Source organism: Myotis nattereri (genome assembly GCF_964212035.1).
Source record: "Myotis nattereri genome assembly, chromosome: 3".
Taxonomy (NCBI): Eukaryota; Metazoa; Chordata; class Mammalia; order Chiroptera; family Vespertilionidae; genus Myotis; species Myotis nattereri.
The window spans coordinates 71,305,623-71,329,022 of record NC_138077.1 but is presented as its reverse complement, the minus strand read 5'-3'; the positions used below and the strand labels follow the sequence as shown (position 1 = coordinate 71,329,022).

General features: G+C 38.0%; 1 protein-coding gene across 1 annotated transcript in view; it reads right to left on the bottom strand.

Moving 5' to 3' along the window:
* Nucleotides 1–23,400, bottom strand: part of LOC308515895 (leukocyte surface antigen CD47-like) — a 146,202-nt gene that overhangs the window by 45,288 nt on the left and 77,514 nt on the right. The window lies entirely within an intron of this gene.

Sequence of the window (23,400 nt, the reverse complement as noted above, 5' to 3'; positions counted from 1 at the left end):
TCTTCCTTCCTCTCTGAAATCAATAAAAATGTATTTAAAAAAGAATAAATCATAAAGGGTAGATATGTTTGATTTTATTATTATAGTGCTATTTTCTGATAACTTTCAGAAAGTCATTTTAAGATTATTTTGGTATTTATTAAGCTGAAAATCAATATTGTTTTCAATGCAGGATAAATCATAGATGATAACTTTTAGAATAAAATTACAATTTCAAATTTTAATATTATCTAAATAAATTTAAAATACTATTTTTAAAATACTTAGAACACTCATAAAAAAACAACACAGAAGCATTCGTGAAAATGGTGCTGGAGAAAAAGGAATATTAATGCCAATGATAGCCTGGTTACTTGCTAGAAGACAAGTAAAATAATATAATAAACTCCATACACTGTCCAACTTGCTTTGATGACACAATTTTGTCAAAATAAATCATAACTAGAAATTATACTCTCAGTCTACAAGACACAGAAACAAAAGAGCCCAGGCTTTGTGCTGCAAGCACCTTGAGTATAAAAGATTAGAGAGAAGGCTGTCCAACACACATTTCTTGGTTACAAATGTTCCCTGGTCTTGTGGATGGATGATACCATAACTTCAGAGCATATGCAGCAAGTTGGGGTGTTTGAGTTTGGAAAGGGTCAAAAGAATAGCAATTAATGTCTATAAAAGAGTATATTGCTGAGCTACGGTTTCCTTCAGTTCCTTCTAAAATCAAATCAGTATTATATAATAGGAGAGTGTGATAATTATGTGGATGGGACCATGAAAAAGCACTGAGAGTTCAATATTATTTAATAAAATTCATAGTAAATTTAATAACAAAGTTCTATTAACAGGTGCCATCAACCAGAATGATTCTTTGTCATAATATTTATGATGAGGATATTTTAGCTTCTTAGATAGAAATTTCCCAGTGTCCATTAGTATATGTCCTCATTTCTTCGAAATAAGTTTTCTAACCTACAAAGACATTCCCTGTTCCACTACTTCTTTAAAATGCGCGTACATGGACCAATTATGTTCAATAGTAAGCTAGTCCTCAAGTTTGATCTCAAGGAGTTAGCAGGATCTCAAGGCTGTTGTGATAGAGAATGTTTTCCTGGAACTTCCAACAGTGATTTCTTCAGGACAGCTACCCAAACACCTCTGAGTAGTATCTAAAATCCCTGTGAAATAATTTTGTGCAAGAACTACAAAGTTAGGAAATGAAATGAAAGATGCCTAGATTGTACAAGTTTGAAATAAATTACAGCAGTCCTGGCTTTTCACAGTTCTGATATGCATAAATTTGAGATACCACCATTTATTTAGTTAAATAATACAAGTCCCCTAAAATCACAACTCAAATTTCAGTACCACAATATATTCATTGAGTGATTGCATAAAGTGCAAACTTCACTGCCATCTGTTTAGTTGTCCACAAATCATTACCTAAACAACAAGTGTGCATCATGATCAGTAACCAATCCTGTTACTTCTTTTAAAGACTGTTGGGGATGGTCATTGCACATCTGCTATTCCCCTCACGCACAGACAGCAAAGCATATGCTGTGCTACCTCCTGTTTCCCAGTGATAAACCCCTGTGACATTTCACAACAGATCATCAAAAGAGGAAACTGGGCAATAAAAGTGAAAGTGCAAAAAAATGAAAAGTGATAATGCTGAAAGTGAAATTCTAATAGAACATAAATGACATCACAGAAGAAAGAGCTAACTTGGGAATGCCAATGCTACTGCTATGCAAGAGACTCTAGGTATGCAGCCAAGGAAACTTAGTAAATGTGAACTTACTGGCATAAATTAGAGCACAGAGGAGGTTGTGACACAAAGAATAAGGATGTCCCACAAGAAGTGACTCTGGCCCTGGCCAGTGTGACTCAGTTGGTTGAGCTTCATACTGTGCACTGAAAGGTCATTGGTTTGATTCTTGGTCAGGGCTGTGAGCTGGGTTGTGAGCTCCATACCCAGTTGGGGTGTATGGGGTATATGTGGAAGGCAGCCAATCAACGTTTCTGATCTCTCTCTCTCTCTCTCTCTCTCTCTCTCTCTCTCTCCCCCCCCTCTCTATCCAAAATCAATTTTTTTTAAAAAATGGACACAGACAGTGGGGCGGTGGAGCCTTGCCCAAGGTGGGAATGGCTGGGGGAGGGGGTCTATGGGGAAAAAGGAGACATATGTAAATCTTTAGACAATAAATAATTTTAAAAAGTGACTGGGAAAAAAAAAACTTTCCATGAAAAGAAACTTAGAGATAGTTTATGACACTGAAAATGCAAAAACTAAAATGCCGAAGCTGATCTGGACTTAGAAGAAGTACGACAATTCACCAAGCATAGAAAGGATGCTTGCTTTGTATTCAGAGTTATATGACAAGAAGGCAGGCATTGTTTAAATCACTCTTGATAAAACACTTTCAATGTTTGTAATGTTTTAATTTACCATGCACTAAATATTTGTTTTATTATTTTTCATTTCCTAATAGAGTTGTTACTGAGAGTTAAACATTTTTTTTCAGTTACAGTTGACATATGCTATTATATTGATTTCAGGTGTTATAATAAGAGGGTTTTTAATGTTTTGACAAAAGAACTTAGAGGTTATGGCATAATAGTAATTTTTCATATTTATTATTAGATTGATTTATAGTTTTGGCTTACATGGTCATTCTTATGGTCTCCCAGGTTTGTGTAATGCAAAGATACCTTGCATTACACTAAACAACAAAAGTTCAGTGAAGGGAAAGGCGAGCCTAGATATAACTATCTCAAAGAGTTTCGAAATGTTAGCCAATTCTTGAGGTGGAGTTGAGACTTAATCTTGCAGGAACAACAGGTCTTGATAAGCAGTTGAAATCACTTATCAAACATCTCAATAGTGGAAAGTACCTGTTATAAAATCAAAGAATGAGGAAGAAGAGCCATGAAAACCAACCAGGAACTTAAGTGTGAGTGGAATGGGAAACTGAGTCAGAACAAAAGAAAGTACCTGAAATGCAGCACTGTCAGAGATTTGTTACTTTGGTTAAAGCTCAGTGTTTGATTCCAGTCATCTGTGAGCTGCTTGCTAAGTATAAGACTCAACTTACAAATTGGTAAGTTAAAGCTAAAGGCAAAGGTATTTAGGGACACTACCCTGTAGGATGCCTTTGTTCTTGAAGGGTGATCTAGTACTTACCATATATGGCTTGGCTTCAGGAGTTCAGGAGTTTTCTCAGACTTTGTCCTCAGGAGGATCAAAGGTCCCCTGAGATCAGTTCAAGATACTGTTCTGGTATAAGGAAACTCTTTCTCCTCCCAGTGAAAGCATAAGCTGCTGTCTTTACTGAATGTTTGACCTATGAAGGTCCAGGTGGTATCTTGCAGTACCAAAAGATTGACATGCAGAACTAGAAAAACCACTGAGAGAAACCCCCTGTGGTCAAGTACAGACCATACATGGTCATCAAAGAAGTTAAGGAGTACTAGAAATCTAGTAGTATAACATGAAAGTCATGAGGCAGAATTACTATTTATACTTTAGAGGCCATAACATACCACATTACAAAAAGTAGATTACCTGAGTTCCAGTCAAGATGGTATATAGGTAAACACAGTACGCACATCCTCCCATAACCACATCAAAACTACAACTAACTTTCAGAACAACCATTATTGAGAACTGCCTGAAATCTAGCTGAACAGAAGTCCTACAACTAAGGACATAAGAGAAAGAGACATATAGAGGTGTTAGGAAGGGTAGAGAGGAGGAATGGGCTGGTATCACACCCACATGTAATCGATAAAAATCAGGAGGGATGTCTCTACTGTGCAGGTCCTTCCTGAGGTGGGGGGTGGCCTAGCCCCACCAGGTCCCCCAGTCCAGGATTCTAGCACCAGGAGAAAAAGTCTCCAAAACTTCTGGCTGTGAAAACTGTGAGGATTGTGTCTGAGGGAGACAAAGGGCTCCTGGAGTCCCAGGCAGTTTCTATGAAAGGGCCCATGCAATGACTTCTTGACTCTAAACTCTAGCTCTGGGGATGAAGCTTCAAAGATGTGTCAGAGACATACTGGGAGAAGCTGAATTGTCTGGCTTTAGGGGCAGGGCTGAAGAGTCAGCTATTCGCCAGACCCAAGTGCTGGCAGCAGCCCTGTTCTTTTGCTGAGACTTTGCCCACAAAGAACCAGCAGGTGAGCCCCATAAATGTGTCTCTATCAACCTAGCTCACACTGTTAGCCCCATGCTGGTGATTCTCTGAGACTCAGAGCCATCCAACTTGCAGGCTCACCCAAGCCCTTTCCAGTGGCTTTTCCTTGCAAACAGCTTCTCTGGGCTCATGCTTCAAATTTTCCTATAATCTCTCAAATGTTCACAAGCCCCAAACAAGCAGCATCTGGCCTCAGTGTGCCTCGTGCCTCTTACTAAGTCGCCCCAGATGCAGCACTAGTGGTAGCCAGCCTTGACACCTCCAAGCCCAGCACAAGTAACAGCCATCTGCAGATTGCTTTGTACCTCATGCCGGTTGGCCCTGGACAAGGCACAGGCAAAAGGGCCTGCACCTACTAGACCTAGCGTATTAGGTGGCCAGCTTCAGAAGCACCACCGAACAACTTCCACCAGAGACACACTCAAGGGTCAGACTCATCAGGCACCAGAGCTCTGATGAAGTGAGTCTTGCTCTGTGGAGTTGGGTCCTGCACAGCAGATCCTGTGCTGTGGTTGCTGCCAGTCCTCACAGCTGACTGTCCTGCGGTTAAATCCCTCCCAATGACATGCCAATAACAATCAAGGCTCAACTATAACAGAAGGGTGCCCACAGCCCACAAGGGGACATGCCTGGAGAGCCTAGCTTGGGTGACAGGGGATGCTGCACCACTAGGCCCTACACGACACCTACTATAGAGGGCTACTTTACCAAGACTGGTAGACATAGCAGCTCTACCTAATACATAGAAACAAACATAAGAAGGCTACCAAAATGAGGAGAGAAGGAAACATGTCCCAAACTAAAGAATAGAACAAAACTCCAGAAAAGCACTAAACAAAACAGACAAGCAATCTACCAGCTGCAGAGTTCAAAACACTGGTTATGAGGATGCTCAAATATTTCAGTGAGAACTTCAACAAAGAGATAGGAAACATAATGGAGATAGACAACATAAAGAACCAGTCAGAAATGAAGAATGCGAGAACTGAAAGGAAGAAGACATTACAGGGAATTAACAGTAGCGTAGATGAAGCAGAGAATCTAATCAGGGATTTGAAAGATAAGGAAGCAAAAACATCCAATCAGAACAGCAAGAAGAAAAATGAATTAAGAAAGAAAGAAAGAAAGAAAGAAAGAAAGAAAGAAAGAAAGAAAAGAAAAGAAAAGAAAAGAAAAGAAAAGAAAAGAAAAGAAAAGAAAAGAAAAGAAAAGGAAAGGAAAGGAAAGGAAAGGAAAGGAAAGGAAAGGAAAGGAAAGGAAAGGAAAGAAAAGAAAAGAAAAGAAAAGAAAAGAAAAGAAAAGAAAAGAAAAGAAAAGAAAAGAAAAGAAAAGAAAAGAAAAGAAAAGGAAAGAAATGAGAGGACAGTGTAAGGAGACTCTGGGACAACTTCAGCTTATCAATATTCCCAACATGAGGGTGCTGGAAGGAGAAGAGAGGGAGCAAGAAATGGAAAACCTATTTGAAAGAATAGTAATGAAAACTTCCCTGACCTGATGAAGGAAATAGCCATACAAGGCCAAGGTGGATAGTACAATGTGCCCATCACACAGCACAAGGACTCCACAAATGTTTGGGGGGCACTTTTATAAACACCTTCAAATCTGAGGTCAGGCTGAGTGAATCAAATAAATATGTGCCTTACACACACACCGAAGTTATTTATTCTAAGATGAATCTAAATAAAATATTGTCACCAAAATATTTAGGTTCATAAGCATATTCTTTAAAACATGACCAGTAGAATAAATATAAAAAAGGACGTTCACCTCACTAACACAAAAATGAAAATTAAAACAGGATGTTTTTCATCCATCAAATTAGCAAAAATTTCAGAATTATGAAGATGTCAGGACTGGGTGAAGAAAGATATTTTCATTTGCATTAGTAATTGATGTGATGTTTCTAGAAAACACTTGGGAGTATGTATCAAAAGCCTTAAAATATCTCTGCCATTTACAGTATTACATATCTTTAGCCGCCTTACTTTCCTAAATCAAAAAAGACTGGAAACATCCTTACTAGCCACGAAGATGAGAGTTTAGTAAATTACAGTATATCCATGAAAGTAGAACATAGAGGCAGCTATAAGAATATTTCTGAAAACATGGGCAGGGGAAGAATGAGGATATACAAGTATATAAGCTATATGAGTGCATTTATCATTTTTCATTTTTAAAGAAAGGTAACAAAAATACATAGAAAAAAGACAGAACAAAAGCACAAAATTTACTACACTAGACCAATAGTTTATTTCTAGGTTGTAGGATTCTAGATTATTTTTTTTCTCTATAAATTCTTATATTGTATAAGGTTTTCTAAAGTGATACATATTACTTTTTTAAGTCAGAAAAAATTGTAAATCTTATTTTGTCAAAACATAGTTAACAGGAACAGACTCACTCCTGGTTAAATCCACTGAAAATAATGTTATTAATGAGAATGCCACTATCAGCAAACTGCAGTCAATCCAACCGCAACGAACCACACTCTGAAATGATTTTATAATCTTAAAAAAGGCAAGTCTCTACCCAAAAATATATGACAGAGGTCTTATTGCCTGGCTTTGCCACTAGGGTTCAAGGCTTTCCCTAAATCAGGGAAGACTGATGAGGTCTTGATGCTATATCAGCCTTTTCCTTGACATAAAAGGCCTTTCAAAATTGTAAAAAAAAAAAAAATTCCACAGGAAATTTAGACACCATTTTGAAAGTGAGAGTTGTGACATGTCTTGCCAGTTATCACTGTTAGCTAAAAGCTTCCCCTTTTTTGCTTTTGAAATCACAAATTATTTACAGAGTGCCATCCATTGAGGAGAGTCCTTAAATATATACCCAGTCATCCCCCTCTCCATTTTTATATAATCACTAGTGGCCCAGTGCATGGATTTGTGCACTGGTTGGGTCCCTCAGCCTGGGCTGTGCCTTCTCACAATCCAGGACCCCTCAGGGGATGTCAGAATCCTGGTGCACAGATTTGGCCCGAACCCTGCAGGCCAGGCTGAGGGACCACACCGGTGTACAAATCTATATATCGGGCCTCTAGTATGCATATAAGATCTTTGGTTAATCTCTTCCTGCCCTCCCTCTTCCCTTTGCCCTCTGAGATTCATCAGTCTGTCCCATGTTTGCATGCCTGTGCATTGAGCGTCTCACCCCTGGTGGTCAGCGCACGTCGCAGCTACCAGTAAAATAGTTGAATGGTCACTTAGGCTTTAATATATATATTTTAGATATACATGCCTTAAACTTCCGAGTAAAAGTAAAAATCATGAAATTTACAACAGGCCATTCTGCTATAATATTTTACTAGTTTTCACTGGTTTTAAAGGTTGTGGAATGAAATAAATAAACAAAATCAGCATTTTTTACTCCTTGCCTTTGTAAATGTTTAGTGGCCTTCAATGACTGACAATTTCAGTGCACTGTTGGGAGACAGGGAATAACTCTTACAGGTTAAAGATTTAAAAGTTTTAGAATGTCACCTCAAAACTTCACTAATTTAGTAAATTTCCTTTACTAAACTGGTGTGGAAATATAGTTGACCCTTGAATAACACAGGGGTTAGGAGAGCTGACACCCCCACCTTGTGCAGTAAAAAATCCACATATGACTTTAAACTCCCCCAAAATTAACTACTAATACCCTATTGTTGACCAGAATCTTTATGGATAAAATTAACAGTTGATTATCACATATTTTGTATGATATATGTATTATATACTATATTTTTACAGTAAAGAAAGCTAGAGAATAGAAAATGCTATTAAGAAAATCATAAGGATGAGAAAATACATTTACAGTATTTCCTGAAAAAAATCCAAATATAAGTAGACCCACATAATCTAACCCCATGTTGTTTGAGGGTCAACTGTACCTGGTTGAGCATAATCATCAACCAGAATGCCACCTTTATACTTAGCAGTAACAATGCTACATTGTTCATGCTACATCTGATGCCGCACCAAGATCTGCCCTGAGAAGTTTAGACACATGGCTATTCCAGCAAAACCTGATCAAAGAACACACCCTCCTGGGGCTACTTCCTTAGGTGCTGCAGAATTGTACAGTAAGGATGACAACATGGTTCAAACTGGGCTTTTCCAAAGATGCACACATGTATACAGAGAAGTTCAAACTGGGAAAATAAAGAGAGGGAAGTCTTAATGCTCAGAAGTGCAAAATCCTATCTTAACACTGAAATGTAAGCTGTGACCATCTCCTCACCAATAATGTGTGTGTAAATGCTCTGTATACATTAAAATCAGCAGGAGTTTTAGGTATGTTATTATTATTAGGATCCCCACTATTCATTCTTTAAAAATAACTTCTTAGGATCTGAAGCAAATTATGAGGGACAAAATATACTTCAAGGAGAATATTAATATTAAAACTGTATATTCTTTTTAAAAAGTCTTTATTGTGGAAGTATTACATATATCCCCTTTTTCCCCATCAACCCCCTCCAGCTCACCCCCCCACACACACCCCAGGCCCTCGCCATCCCACTGTCTGAGTTCATGGGTTATGCATATATTCATGCAAGATCCTTGGTTGATTACCTCCCACCCACCCCACCTCTCCTCCTTCTCTCCAAGATTCTGCATATGTTCAATGTTTCCATGTCTCTGGATCCACTCCACTCATCAGTTTATTTTGTTAATTAGATTCCACATATGAGTGTGATCATGTGATACTTGTCTTTCTCTGATGACTTATTTCACTTAGCATGATATGCTCAGGTCCCTCCATGCTGTCTTAAAGGGTAAGAGATTCTTCTTTTTTACAGTTGCATAGATTCCATGGTATAAATGTACCACAGCTTTTTTATCCACTCATGTACTGATGGGCACTTGGGCTGTTTCCAGATCTTAGCTATTGTGAATAGTGCTGCTATGAACATAGAGATACATACATTCTTTCTGATTGGTGTTTTGGGTTTCTTAAGGTACATTTCTAGAAGTGGGATCACTGGGTCAAAGGGTGAAACGACCAGAATGTGCCAGAAGACATGGCAAAGTAATTTTGCTTCATGATACCATACACTTCAAAACCAGTTCAAGACACATTAAAAGATCTTCCCTGGGAAGTATTAACCTACCCGCTGTATTCACTAGACCTTTCTTCTTCAGATTACCACTTATTCCGATTGATGGCACACGCACTTTGAGCAGCACTTCAAAACGTATGAAGAAGTGAAAATTTTGAGGAATGGTTTGCCTCAAAACAAGAAAAGTTCTATTGGGACGGTATCCACAAATTACCTGAAGGATGGGGAAAATGTGTACCTGGCGATGGACATTACTTTGAATAAAGCACTTTTGATGTTTCTCTTGGAATTATCGTGTTTTCTTTGATTATAAAATTTGCATTATTAACCAGTAATGGCTTGGGTCAAATTTTGGGATCTGTGTTCTGTTCCATTGATCTATATGTCTGTTCTTATGCCGATTCCAGACTTTTTTTATCACAGTAGCTTTGTAGTATAAATTGATAACTGGTATTTTGATTCCTCCAACTTTGTTCTTCTTTCTTAAGATTGCTGCAGCTATTTGGGGTCTTTTTTGGTTCTATATAAATTTTTGGAGTGTTTGCTCTAAAAATGTAAAATATGCTGTTGGTATTTCAATAGGGATTGCATTGAATCTGTAGATTTCCTTGGGTAGTATGGACATTTTAATGATGTTAATTCTACCAATCCATGAACACAGAATATTCTTCCACTTTTTTATACCTTCTTTATCTCTTTTTTCAATAGCCTGTATTTTCTAAGTACAAGTGTTTTACCTCATTGGTTAACTGTATTCCTAAGTATCTTAAATTTTTGGTGCACTGGTAAATGGGATTTTTTTTTTAGTTCCTCTTTCTGAGAATTCTTTGTTGTTGTATAAAAAAGCCATCGATTTTTGGGTGTTGTTTTTGTATCTTGCCAAATTCATTTATTAAATCTAGTAGTTTTTTGATGGAGTCATTAGGGTTTTCTAAGTACAATATCAGGTCATCTGCAAATAATAAGAGTTTTACTTCCTCCTTTCCAATTTGGATGCCTTTTATTTCTTGTTCTCATCTGATCGCTGTGGCTAGGACTTTCAGTACTATGATGAGTAAGAGTGGTAAAAGCAGACATCCCTGTGTTGTTCTTGTTCTTAGGGGAAATGGTTTTAGTTTTTGAACATTGAATATGATGTTTGCAGTAGGTTTGTCATGTATGGCCTTTAACATGTTGAGATATGTTCCCTCTATTTCTACTTTGCTGAGAGTTTTTATCAAAAATAGGTGTTGAGCCCTAGCTGGTTTCACTCAGTATACAGAGTATCGGCCTAAGGAATAAAGGGTGCCAGGTTCAATTCTGGTCAAGGGCATGCATGTACTTTAGTTGCAGGCTGCTCCGTGTCCCTGGCCCTGGCCCTGGTTGTGGCATGTGTGTAAGGCAGCTAATTGATGTGTTTCTCTCACATTGATGTTTCACTCTGTCTTTCATTCTCTCTTCCACTCTCTAAAAATCAATGAATATATATCCTCAGGTGAGGATTAAAAAATCCTGTATAATAAAAAGGTAATATGCAAATTGACCCTAACAGCCTAAAGACCCAGAAACGACAGATCACTATGACGCATAATGACCACCAGGGGGCAGATGCTCAATGCAGGAGCTGCCCCCTGGTGGTCAGTGCACTCCCACAGAGGGAGCTCTGCTCAACCAGAGCCTGGCTGATGACTATGAGCACAGCCTCTCCCGCCTCCTCAGCAGCAATAAGGATGTCCAACTGCGTCTTAGGTCTGCTCCCCACATCGAGCAGACCAAAGTCGCAGTCGGACATCCCCCAAGGGCTCCAAGGCTGCCAGAGGGATGTCTGAGTGCCAGCTTAGGCCCAATTCCCCATGGAGTGGGCCTAAGCCAGCAGGTAGACATCTGCTGAGGAGTCCCGGACTGTGAAAGGGCACAGGCCAGACTGAGGGACACGCCCCCCTCCCCCGAGTGCATAAGTTTTCGTGCACTGGGCCTCTAGTAATAATAATAAAATAAAATTTTAAAAAATGTGTGTTGAATTTTGTTGAATACTTTTTCTGCATTTATTGATACGATTATATGATCTTTATCTTTTAATTTGCTGATGTGATGTATCACTTTTATTGATTTGTAAATTTTGTACCAGCCTTGCAACCCCAGAATAAATCCCACTTGATCAGGGTATATGATCTTTTTAATATATTTCTGGATGCAATTTGCTAATATTTTGTTGAGGATTTTAGCCTCTATGTTCATCAGGGATATTGTCCTATAATTCTCTTTCTTTGTAGTGTCTTTCTCTGGTTTTGGAATTAGGATAATGTTGGCCTCATAAAAAGAGCATGGAAGTGTTTCTTCCTTTTGTATTTTTTTTAATCATTTGAGGAGGAAGGCGTTTATTCTTCTTTGAATGTTTGGTAAAACTCCCCCTGTGAAGCCGTCTGATCTGGATTTTAGTTTGCTGGGATTTTTTTTATTACTGCTTTTATTTCATCAATTATTATTGGCCAATTCTAGTTTTCTGATTCTTCCTGATTCAGTTTTGGAAGATTGTATTTTTTTTTTTTTTTTGGAATTTATCCATTTTATCCACATTTTCCAACTTGTTGGTATGTAATTGTTCATAATATTTTCTTACACTTCTTTGTATTTCTGTGGTGTCAGTGATTACATCACCACTTTCATCTCTGGTTTTATTTATTTGCATCCTCTCTCTTTGTTTCTTGATGAGTCTAGCTAATGGTTCCTCAATCTTGTTTATCCTTTCAAAGAACCAGCTCTTGGTTTCATTGATTTTTTTTGTATTTTTTTTTTTTTTTTTAGTCTCTGTGTCATTTATTTCTGCTCTAATATTTATTTCCTTATGTCTACTTACTAGGGCTTTTCTTGTTTTCTTTCTAATTCTTAAAATTGTAGGGTTGTATAACTTATTAAAAGTTTTTCTTGTTTTTTGAGGTAGGCCTGTAGTGCTATGAACTTCCCTCTCAGTACTGCTTTTACTGTGTCCCAAAGATTTTGGGTTGTTGAATGCTCATTTTTACTTGTTTTCAGTATGTTTTTTATTTCTTTCCTGATCTCATTGGTAACCTATTCATTGTTTAATAACATGCTACTTAGCCTCCATGTGTTTGAATTTTTGGGGTTGTTTTTACTATAGTTGATTTCTAATTTCATTCCACTGTGATCTGAGAAGATGCTTGATATGATTTCAATCTTCATTAATTTGTACTAGTGGAGACTTGTTTCATGTCCTAACATGTGGTCTATCTTTATGAATGATAAATGTGTACTTGAGGAGAATGTATATTCTGCAGCTTTGCAGTGAAAGCCTATATAGTAAAGAGATGATATGAAAATTGACCATCACAGCCTCACACAAGATGGCCACTCCCATGTGGTCACAAGATGGCTGCCATAAGAGGGCTGGCAGGGGAGGGCAGGTGGGAAAACCAGGCCTGCAGGGGAGGGCAGTTGGGGGGGACAAGGCCTGCAGGAGAGGGCAGTTGGTGTTGACCAGACCAGCAGGGGAGCAGTTAGGCATTGATCAGGCTGGCAGCGGAGTGGTTAGGGAGTGATCAGGCTGGCAGGCAGAAGCAGTTAATGGGCAATCAGGCAGGCAGGCAGGCAAGAGGTTGAAGCCAGCAGTCCTGGATTGTGAGAGGGATGTCCAACTGCTGGATCAGGGCTAAACTGGCAGTCGGACATCCCCTGAGGGGTCTCAGATTAAAGAGTGTGAAGGCTGGACTGAGTGACATCCCACCCTCCAGTGCACGAATTTCGTGCACCGGGCCTCTTGTGTTCTATAAATGTCAATTAAATCCATCTGATCCAATGTGTCCTTTAGAGTCGCTTATTTCTTGTTAATTTTTGTCTGGGAGATCTATCCAGTGAAGTCAGCAGGGTGTTAATCTCCCCTACTATGACTATGTTGTTGTCAATCTCTCAAAGTCCTCCAGAAGTATTTTTTATATATTTAGGTATTCCTATATTAGGTGCATATATGTTTACGAGGATTATATTCTCTTGTTGGATCAATCCCTTTAGTATTATATAGTGACTTTTGTTGTCTCTTGTGATGGCCTTCATTTTGATGTCTATTTTGTCAGACATGAGTATTGCTACCCAAGCCTTTTTTTTTCTTTTCCATTTACATGGAAATTTTTTTCATAACTTCACTCTCATCCTGTGTGAGTATTTTGTTCTGAGGTTGGTCTCTTGTAGATAGCACATAGTTGGGTCATGTTTTTGTATCCATTCAGCTACCCTATGTCTTTTGATTGTAGCATTTAATTGACTTACATTTAAGGTTATTATTGGTAGTGACTTTTTTATTGCCATTTAAATTCTGTATGCCTAGGTTCTTTGTCTAGTTCTTCTTCTTGTTACAACAGTCCATTGAGCATTTCTTGTAATGCTGGGTTGGTGGTGATATATTCCTTTAGCTTTTTTTTTTTTCTTTCATGGGAATCTCTTTATTTCACCATCTATTTTGAATGATAGCATCGCTTGATATACTAATCTTGGTTTCAGATCCTTGCTTTTCTTTACTTTGAGTACTTCATGCCATTCCCTTCTGGCATGTGAAGTTTCTTATGTGAAAGAAGATGTCAGCCTTATGGGAACACCTTTGTAGGTAACAGTTTGCTTTTCTCTTGCTGACTTTAAGATTCTCTCTTTGCCTTTAATTTTTGGCATTTCAATTATGATTTCTCTGGGCATGGGCCTGTTTGCATTCTTCTTGCTTGGGGTTCTCTGTACCTGCTGTACTTGTGTAACATTTCCCTTTACCAGGTTAGGGAATTTTTGGGCCATTACTTCTTCAAACAAGTTCTCTATCCCTTTCTCCCTTTTTGCCTCTTCTGGCACATCTACTATTTTAATATTGTTTTGTTTCACATTGTCCCTCAGCTCTCTTAAGCTGTCCTCCTGCTTTTTAATTTTTTTTTTTTTTCTGGTCCTCTGATTGAGTGATTTTTTTTCAACCCTGTCTTCTAATTCACTGATTTGGTTGTCAGCTTCCCCTAATTTGCTGTTTATTCCTTCCAATGTGTTCTTTATTTGTGCTGTGTCATTCTTTATTTCTGTTTTCATAGTTACCATGCTGTTGAGCATCTTTACCTTCATTATTCTGAACTCTATATCAGATAAATTTTTTATCTCCATTTCATTTATCTCTTCTGGAGAATTCTCTTGTTGTTCCGTTGAGGGTCGTTTCTTTGTCTCCTCATATTGGCTTCCTATTTGGGTTTGTGAGTATGTATCAGGTAGATCTTCAATACCGTTCAATCTCTATTGCAGGCCAGTGTCAAACACTGTTTCTGACTAATTAGATCAGGAAAAGACTCAAGGGCTCCAGAGACTGCCTCTGGCTACAGACTGATAGGATTGCCTCTTGAATAGCCCTCAGGCAATCATCCACGGGTCTGGTGAGGTTTTTTTTCAACTGGGTGGGGCAATTGCTTCTGCCAGGAGGATAATTATTATTCTATTAAATGGCCTCAGAAACTCTACACCATGGGGCAAGGTGTTTTCAAATAGGGTGGGTCACCTATCTTCCCCACAGCTGCCTGTATAGAAAATGTCTGCATGAGAAAGATGAGTTCTGCAGCATGAGGGAATGACTCAGCTCCAGAAACTGCGGTGTCTGCCTCCTGAGTTCTAAGTCCAGAGCTCCTGATCCTCACTTTTGCTTACACAGCTCCAATTCACTCTGTTGTCCCTCTGCCGGACCACAAGGTAAGTTGCTACACAGAGAATTTTGTGCATTGGCCCTTTAATAGGGTATCTGCATTTCCAGCCATTTCTCCCTAGCAGACAGCAACCCCGCTGCTTTTCACAGCCTTATGTTAAGGCTGTGGATACCATTCTCAGTTCTAGTGCTCTCTGCTGGAGTGCCAAGCTTGGGAATTAGACCCCAGAGTTCTCAGTGGCAAACCCCACAGTTGAGATATCCCTCCATTACTTTAGTTAGTCTGTGGGAGCCCAGCCAGTCCTTTCATTACTCTACCCCTCCTACCAGTCTCTATGCGGTCTCCACTTTCCATCCTCATTTATCTGGATTCTCTCCAGTGAGTCTTCTGCTGATTATTCAGGAAGTTATTCTGTATTTTGTTTGTAGTTCCAGTTTAGTCCTGGGAGTTTGCCCCTGCAGCATCCAATTACTACACTGCCATTTTTTCTGTATATTATGATTTATAACATTATCACATTTCCTTATACAACTTAAATAGAATATTTCAACAATATTGCCTCCATAAAATGACAATTTCATCAGTAAAACATAAATGAAAATAGAAACAAATACTTACTCACAGTAATATCACTTCCCCAGAACAGAAGCACAGCCAACATTGAGAAAATAATAATAAGGATATGGTCATTTGCAGAAAACCATAAAGCTGGGAAGAAAAAAACACACAAAAATCATGACTAATATTTATTACCATAAATTTATGTCCAGCCAATTAATGATCAACAGTGTGTTTTTTTTAAATAAATATTTTATTGATTTTTTTAAAGAGAGGATGGGAGAGGGATAGAGAGTTAGAAACATCAATGAGAGAGATACATCAATCAGCTGCCTCCTGCACACTCCCTACTGGGGATATTCCCGCAACCAAGGTACATGCCCTTGACTGAAATCAAACCTGGGACCTTTCAGTCCGCAGGCTGACATGCTATCAACTGAGCCAAACTGGTTAGAAGTCATCAGTGTTTTTTATTATGGAGATGGAAAATTAAAATAATAAGTTAAAACTGTGGTCTTATAAAAAATACATAAACAATTACAGATATATTTAATTAAATAACAAATATTAATGGAACAAAAAAATAGTTATTTAAGTATTTTCCACCACATTTTCCCTAAGCTGTGATTCATGGAAAGAGGTAGTATACCCTAGGAGCTGAGAAAAGGGCTCTAGAGCAACAGTGCCTGAATTTGAAACACAATTGTAACTTACAATCTGTGTGATCTTGGACAGCCTAATGTCTTTCTGTTTTTTGGTTGCTACATGGGTAGAACAAGTAATGGCACCTTGAAGGACTATAGTTAACTGTTAACAAAATTAAGATATGAAAAGGGCTAAAAACAAAGCTTGACCCCTCAAAGTGCTCAGTGAACATTAACTACAGTTATAATTATGGGGTCTGGAAATGATTGCCTGTATGTGTAATGTGCCAAGAATTTACCTCAAAGGAATCAAAGGAAGAGTTATCTTCCTGTAAAGACTGACTCAGGGGACAGGAGTGAGGAAGTAGTACTGGGTACCCTACCCTTGGTCTTATTGTGACCTAAGAGTAAGACAGATGTGAGCCTGAGCTTTTCTGAAACTTACTCTGGAACAGAGGATGAATTCATAAATAATTAGTCTTAAAATGACTGCTGACAAAAAGTAACATGAGGAGCTTTAGGTAGTAAGGAAGCTTCTATCAAGTTGAACATGTGTTACCCAAACAGCGAAAATGCAGCTGTAGAAAGGAAATTGTGATATTAAGACTTCCAATAAAATTTGCTGAGAACTTTTAAAAATTACATTTAATTGAATCTGATCAATGCTTAAGACCATATTTTTATTGATGAAATTTCTCCTGTACCAATAAAGCCAGGTATATGCACTGAAAGCCTTTCAGAGTTTGCCTAGACTGGAAGACTTGCTGGGTGAGGAACACTTCTGAATAGCGCACAAGTCAAGCACTGGCGTTGCTCTGAAATGATCCCTTTCAAAATCTCCACTGTATCCGCATGTGAGGATCCTTGTGGGCTTTCACACCATAATGCTAGTCACACATTTCTTGTATTAAGCTTATAACGCTGAACTCTGCTAAATGTTCACAGTCATCCCCAGAATATAACAACACTATCCATTCTTATCTTTGAGATAGTAGCTTTCCAGATTCCAGCATTTTGACCTGTACATGGCAGGGACTCAATAGGTTTACTATTGATGGTTGAAATAGTCATAGGACAGTTTAGTGAGTGAATAGAAGACAGGCTTTTTTGATGCTCCCATGGTTGCAGATCCACCAAGAGACTGATATTTCCAGGTACCCTGAATCAATGCCACTTTAATTTCCAACTGAATTGCTGAACATCTTCTATACCAAAGAAAGCCCATTTCCATTTAGCCTAAAATCCTATACTAAAAATCTTTCTGAATTATCCTTAGGTTTCCATTTGCCTAAAGGATCTAGTAAAAGCTCTATAATCTAATGACTGTTTTTAATCAACTTCCTTTCTTCTACCCACTTTATTATTTGGTTTTGAAACATTAACATCTCAATCCTTATAATTATTATGTGAAGAATTATGAACCCCTCCTTACCATTGAAAACATGAAGATACAGTGAATTAAGGATCTTAAGGATGTATGACTCAAACATGATCTTTTTTATTTTATTTTTTTTAATTCTTTATTAGTTAAGGTATTACAAATGTGTACCTATCCCCCCCATTAACCCCCACCCCACCCCACTCATGTTCTCATCCCCCTGTTGTCCATGTCCATTGGTTTGGCTTATATGCACGCATACAAGTCCTTTGGTTGATCTCTTCCCCTTACACCCTCCCTCCTCTCCTTTCCCTCTGGGGAGTGATAGTCTGATCACTGTTTCTCTGTCTTTGGATCTGTCCCTGTTTATCAGTCTATGTTGTTCTCTATAATCCACAAAAGATTGAGATCATGTGGTATTCATCTTTCTCTGACTGGCTTATTTCACTTAGCATAATGCTCTCCAGTTCCATCCATGCTGTTGCAAAAGGCAAGAGTTTCTTCTTTTTTTACTGCAGCATAGTATTCCATTGTGTAGATGTACCACAGTTTTCTAATCCACTCATCTGCCGATGGGCACTTAGGCTGTTTCCAAATCTTAGCTACGGTGAATTGTGTTGCTATGAACATAGGGGTGCATATATCCTTTCTGATTGGTGTTTCTGGTTTCTTGAGATATATTCCTAGAAGTGAGATCACTGGGTAAAATGGGAGTTCCATTTTTAGTTTTTTTAGGAAACTCCATACTGTCTTCCACAGTGGCTGCACCAGTCTGCATTCCCACCAGCAGTGCAGAAGAGTTCCTTTTTCTCCACATCCTCTCCAACACTTGTTGTTTGTTGATTTGTTGATGATAGCCATTCTGACAGGTGTGAGATGATACCGCATTGTCATTTTGATTTGCATCTCTCGTATAATTAGTGACTTTGAGCATGTTTTGATATGTCTTTCAGCCTTCTGTATGTCTATCTAGATCCCTTGCCCATTTTTTGATTGGATTGTTTATCTTCCTATTGTTAAGTTTCATGAGTTCTCTGTAAACATTGGAGATTAATCCCTTATTGTTGATATCATTGGTAAATATGTTCTCCCATGTAGTGGGTCTTCTTGTTGTTTTGTTGATGGTTTCCTTTGCTGTGCAAAAGCTTTTTATTTTGATGTAGTCCCATTTGTTTATTTTCTCTTTGTTTCCATTGCCCTAGGAGCATTATCAGAGAAGAAATTCCTTTGGCATATGTTTCCGATTTCGTTGCCTGTGGATTCCTCTAGTATTTTTATAGTTTCTCGTCTTACGTTTAAGTCTTTTATCCATTTTGAGTTTATTTTTGTGTATGGTGTGAGTTGGTGGTCTAGTTTCATCTTTTTGCATGTATCTGTCCAATTTTCCCAACACCATTTATTGAAGAGACTGTGTTGACTCGATTGTATGCTCTTGCCTCCTTTGTCAAACATTAATTGGGCATAGTGGTTTGGGTCGATTTCTGGGGTCTCTATTCTATTCCATTGATCTATATGTCTGTTCTTGTGCCAGTACCAAGCTGTTTTAAGAACAGTGGCTTTGTAATACAGTTTGATATCTGGTATTGAGATCCCACCAACTTTGTTCTTCTTTCTCAGGATTACTGCAGCTATTCGAGGTCCTTTTTTATTCCAGATGAATTTTTGGAACGTTTGTTCTAGATCTGTGAAATATGCAGTTGGCAATTTAATGGGGATTGCATTGAACCTATAGATTGCTTTGGGTAGTATGGACATTTTGATGATGTTGATTCTACCAGTCCATGAACACAGTATGTTCTTCCATCTGTTTATGTCTTCCTCTATCATTTTTTCAGTGTCCTGTAGTTTTTCGCATATAAGTCTTTTATCTCCTTAGTTAAGTTTATTCCTAGGTATCTTAATTTTTTAGTGCGATGGTAAATGGTATTGCTTTTTTAGTCTCCCTTTCTGTAACTTCACTATTGATGTAAAGAAATGCCATGAATTTCTTGGCATTAATTTTGTATCCTGATACATTGCTGAATTCATTTATTAAGACTAATAATTTTTTGATGGAGTTTTTAGGGTTCTCTATGTATAGTATCATGTCATCTGCAAATAAGGACAGTTTTACTTCTTCTTTTCCAATTTGGATGCCTTTTATTTCTTCTTCTTGTCTGATCGAAATGGCTAGTATTTCCAGTACTATTTTGAACAGGAGTGTTGAGAGGGGGCATCTCTGTCTTGTTCCTGTTTTTAAGGGGAATAGTTGTAGGTTTTGCCCATTGATTATGATGTTGGTTGTGGATTTGTCATATATGGCTTTTATTATGTTGAGGTATGCTCCCTCTATTCCTACCTTGCTGAGAGTTTTTATTAAAAAAGGGCGTTGAATTTTGTCAAAAGCTTTTTCTGCATCAATTGATATGATTATGTGGTTTTTTCTTTAAATTTGTTTATGTGATGTATCACATTTATTGATTTGTGGATATTGTACCATCCTTGCATCCCTGGAATAAATCCTACTTGGTCATGGTGTATGACCTTTCTGATGTACTGCTGGATCTGATTTGCAAGGATTTTGTTGAGGATTTTAGCATCTATGTTCATGAGGGATATTGGCCTGTAATTCTCTTTCATTGTGTTGTCTTTATCTGTTTTGGTATTAGGGTTATGCTGGCTTCATACAATGAGCTTGGAAGTGTTCCTTCTTGAATTATTTGGAATAGTCTGAGGGGGATAGGTTTCAGTTTTTCCTTTGGTAAAACTCCCCTGTGAAGCCATCTGGTCCCGGGCTTTTGTTTGCTGGAAGCTTTTTGATGACTGCTCCAATTTCCTCCATAGTTATTGGCCTATTGAGATTTTTAGCTTCTTCCTGATTAAGTTTTGGAAGCTTGTATTTTTCTAGGAATATGTCCATTTCCTCCAGGTTGTCTAGTTTGTTGGAGTAGAGTTGTTCATAGTATTTTCTAACAATCCTTTGTATTTCTGTGGGGTCTGTTGTTATTTCTCCTCTTTCATTTCTGATTTTGTTTATTTGGGTCCTCTCTATTTGTTTCTTGGTGAGTCTGGCTAGAGGTTCATCAATCTTGTTTATCCTTTCAAAGAACCATCTCTTGGTTTTGTTGATCTTTTGTATTGGTTTTTTTTTTTTTTTGTCTCTATGTCATTTACCTCCACTCTGATCTTTATTGTTTCCTTCCTTCTGCTTACAGTGGGCTTTTCTTGTTGCTCTCTTTCTAACTCTTCGAGTTGTAGGGTTAGGTAATTTATTCTCATTGTTTCTTGTTTCTTGCAGTAGGCTTGTAGAGCTATGAACTTCCCTCTCAAGACTGCTTTCGCTGTGTCCCATAGGTTTTGGATTGTTGTGTTTTCATTGTCATTTGTTGCCATGTTGTTTTTTATTTCTTCTTTGATCTCTCTGGTAACTCAGTCATTGTTTAATAGCGTGCTATTTAGTCTCCATGTGTTTGATATTTTTGGATTGTTTTTGTTGTAGTTGATTTCCAGTTCTATGCCATTGTGGTCTGAGAAGATGCTTGGTATGATTTTAATCTTCTTGAATTTGAAGAGACTTTGCCTCTGACCCAATATATAGTCTATCTTTGAAAATGATCCATGTGCACTTGAGAAGAATGTATATTCTGTGGCTTTGGGGTGAAATGTTCTGAAGATGTCAATTAATTCCATCTGATCTAGTGAGTCATTTAGGATTGATGTTTCTTTGCTGATTTTTTGTTTAGAGGATTTGTCCAATGGTGATAATGGGGTGTTAAAGTCCCCTACTATGATTGTGTTGCTGTCAATATCTCCCTTGATCTCCTCCTGGAGATGTCTAATGTATTTGGGTGCTCCTATATTGGGTGCATATATGTTTACCAGAGTTATTTCTTCTTGTTGGACTGCTCCCTTTAGTATTATGAAGTGGCCTTCCTTATCTCTTTTTATGTCCTTCACTTTGAGATCTAATTTGTCAGATATAAGTATTGCTACCCCAGCTTTTTTTCCACTTCCATTTGCTTGAAAAAATTTTTCCATCCCTTCACCATCAGTCCGTGTGTGTCTTTTTTTCTGAGATGGGTTTCCTGTAGACAGCAGATATATGGGTTATGTTTTCTTATCCACTCAGTTACCCTATGTCTTTTGATTGGGGCATTTAATCCATTTACATATGAAGTTATTATTGATAGATACTCGTTTGTCGCCATTTTTATTCTTTACCCCTGTGTTCCTTCTTTGTTTCCTATTTTTTCTTTTTAAAGCAGACCCTTTAGCATTTCTTGCATTGCTGGTTTGGTGGTAATAAACTCCTGTAGTCCTTTTTGGTCTGTGAAGCCCCTGATTTGACCCTCAATTTTGATTGATAGCCTTGCTGGGTATAGTATTCTTGGATTCAGACCCTTTGTTTGCATGACTTTGTATATTTCATTCCATTCCTTTCTTGTCTGATGTGTTTCTGTTGAGAAATCTGTCGCTAGTCTGATGGGGGATCCTTTGTAGGTAACTTTCTGTCTCTCTCTGGCTGCTTTTAAGATTCTTGCTTTCTCATTGGTGTTTGGCAATTTAATTATAATGTGGCTTGGCATCGGTCTTTTGGGGTTCATTTTGTTTGGGACTCTGTGAGCTTCTTGGGTGAGTTTTTTCTTCCCTATATCAGGGAAGTTTTCTGTCATTATTTTTTCAAACAGGTTTTCTATCCCTTGCTCAGTTTCCTCTTCCTCTGATACCCCTATTATTCAGATGTTGTTTCGTTTTGTGTTGTCCCAGATTTCTCTTAGGCTCTCCTTCTGCTTTTTAATTTTTTTTTTCTAGAAGCTGCTCTGCTTGGGTATTTTTTCATACCTTGTCTTCTAGCTCACTGATGCGGTCCTCTGCTTCTTCTAGTCTACTGTTGATGCTTTCTATTGAGTTCTTTATAGCAGTGATGTCATTTTTCATTTCTTCTTGGTTTTTCTTCACTTACTCTTGGTTCTTACACATATTGTTGAATTTGTCTTCCATTCTTTTCATCCACTTTATGGCCATTTCTCTGAATTCTTTCTCTGACAGGTTGCTTGCCTCCATTGCCTCCATTTTGTTTACTTCCTTTTCTGGTGATGCCTATTTTTCTTTTATACATGGGCTGGTTCTTTGTTTTACCATGACCTCTCTTCTCCAGATGTTTGGTTATGTAGTTCTCTCTCTGCTGTGTTGATTTAAAGGCACAAAATATAACACAACAAGGCACAACATACAAGGCACTGAACACAAATGTATTCATGTTATTAATGACCCCAAATAAAGGTGACCACCCAAGCAAAGAGAATTAGGGGATAAGGAAGAAAGAAGAGAAAGAGATAAAATAGAAAAGGATAAAAAAAGGAGTGCAAAAATGAAATTGGAAAAAAGGAGGGAAAAAAGTAAAAGAGAAAAGAAAGAGAATGAAATAGAAGAGACTATTTATATGGGGAGAAAACTCCAATAGAACCACCACTAATCCCAACCAATTCCAGCAACAGATCCCTGGAGATGAATGCAAAATAAAAACAACCACTAATATCAAGCGAGGTGAGGGAAAACAGAAGCACAAAAATAAGCGGGGGGGGGGGGGACCAACAGGAAAATAAAAAGAGAAAGCAAAACAATGTCACAAACAAGCATAAAAAAAAACCCAATATACTCAACAATCAAGCAAACATAGCAAACGACAGAGAGAAAAAAAATTTGGATAGTAAAGAAAGATGAGAGGTGTATATGGATTTAGAGCAGGGGATTGGAAATTAGATATATAAGTAGGGTGAAATTTAGACAGGGGGTAAAAAGAAGGATTGGGGAAAATCTAAAGCAGGAATAGGGTAAGAGAAACAGGACAACAAAAGGGGAAAAGTGAGGAAAAGAGTTTTGGCATTAAGGTAAAGTTGAGGTAGAGAAAAATGATGCTAAAGGAACAGTAGAAATAGAATGTAGAACACTA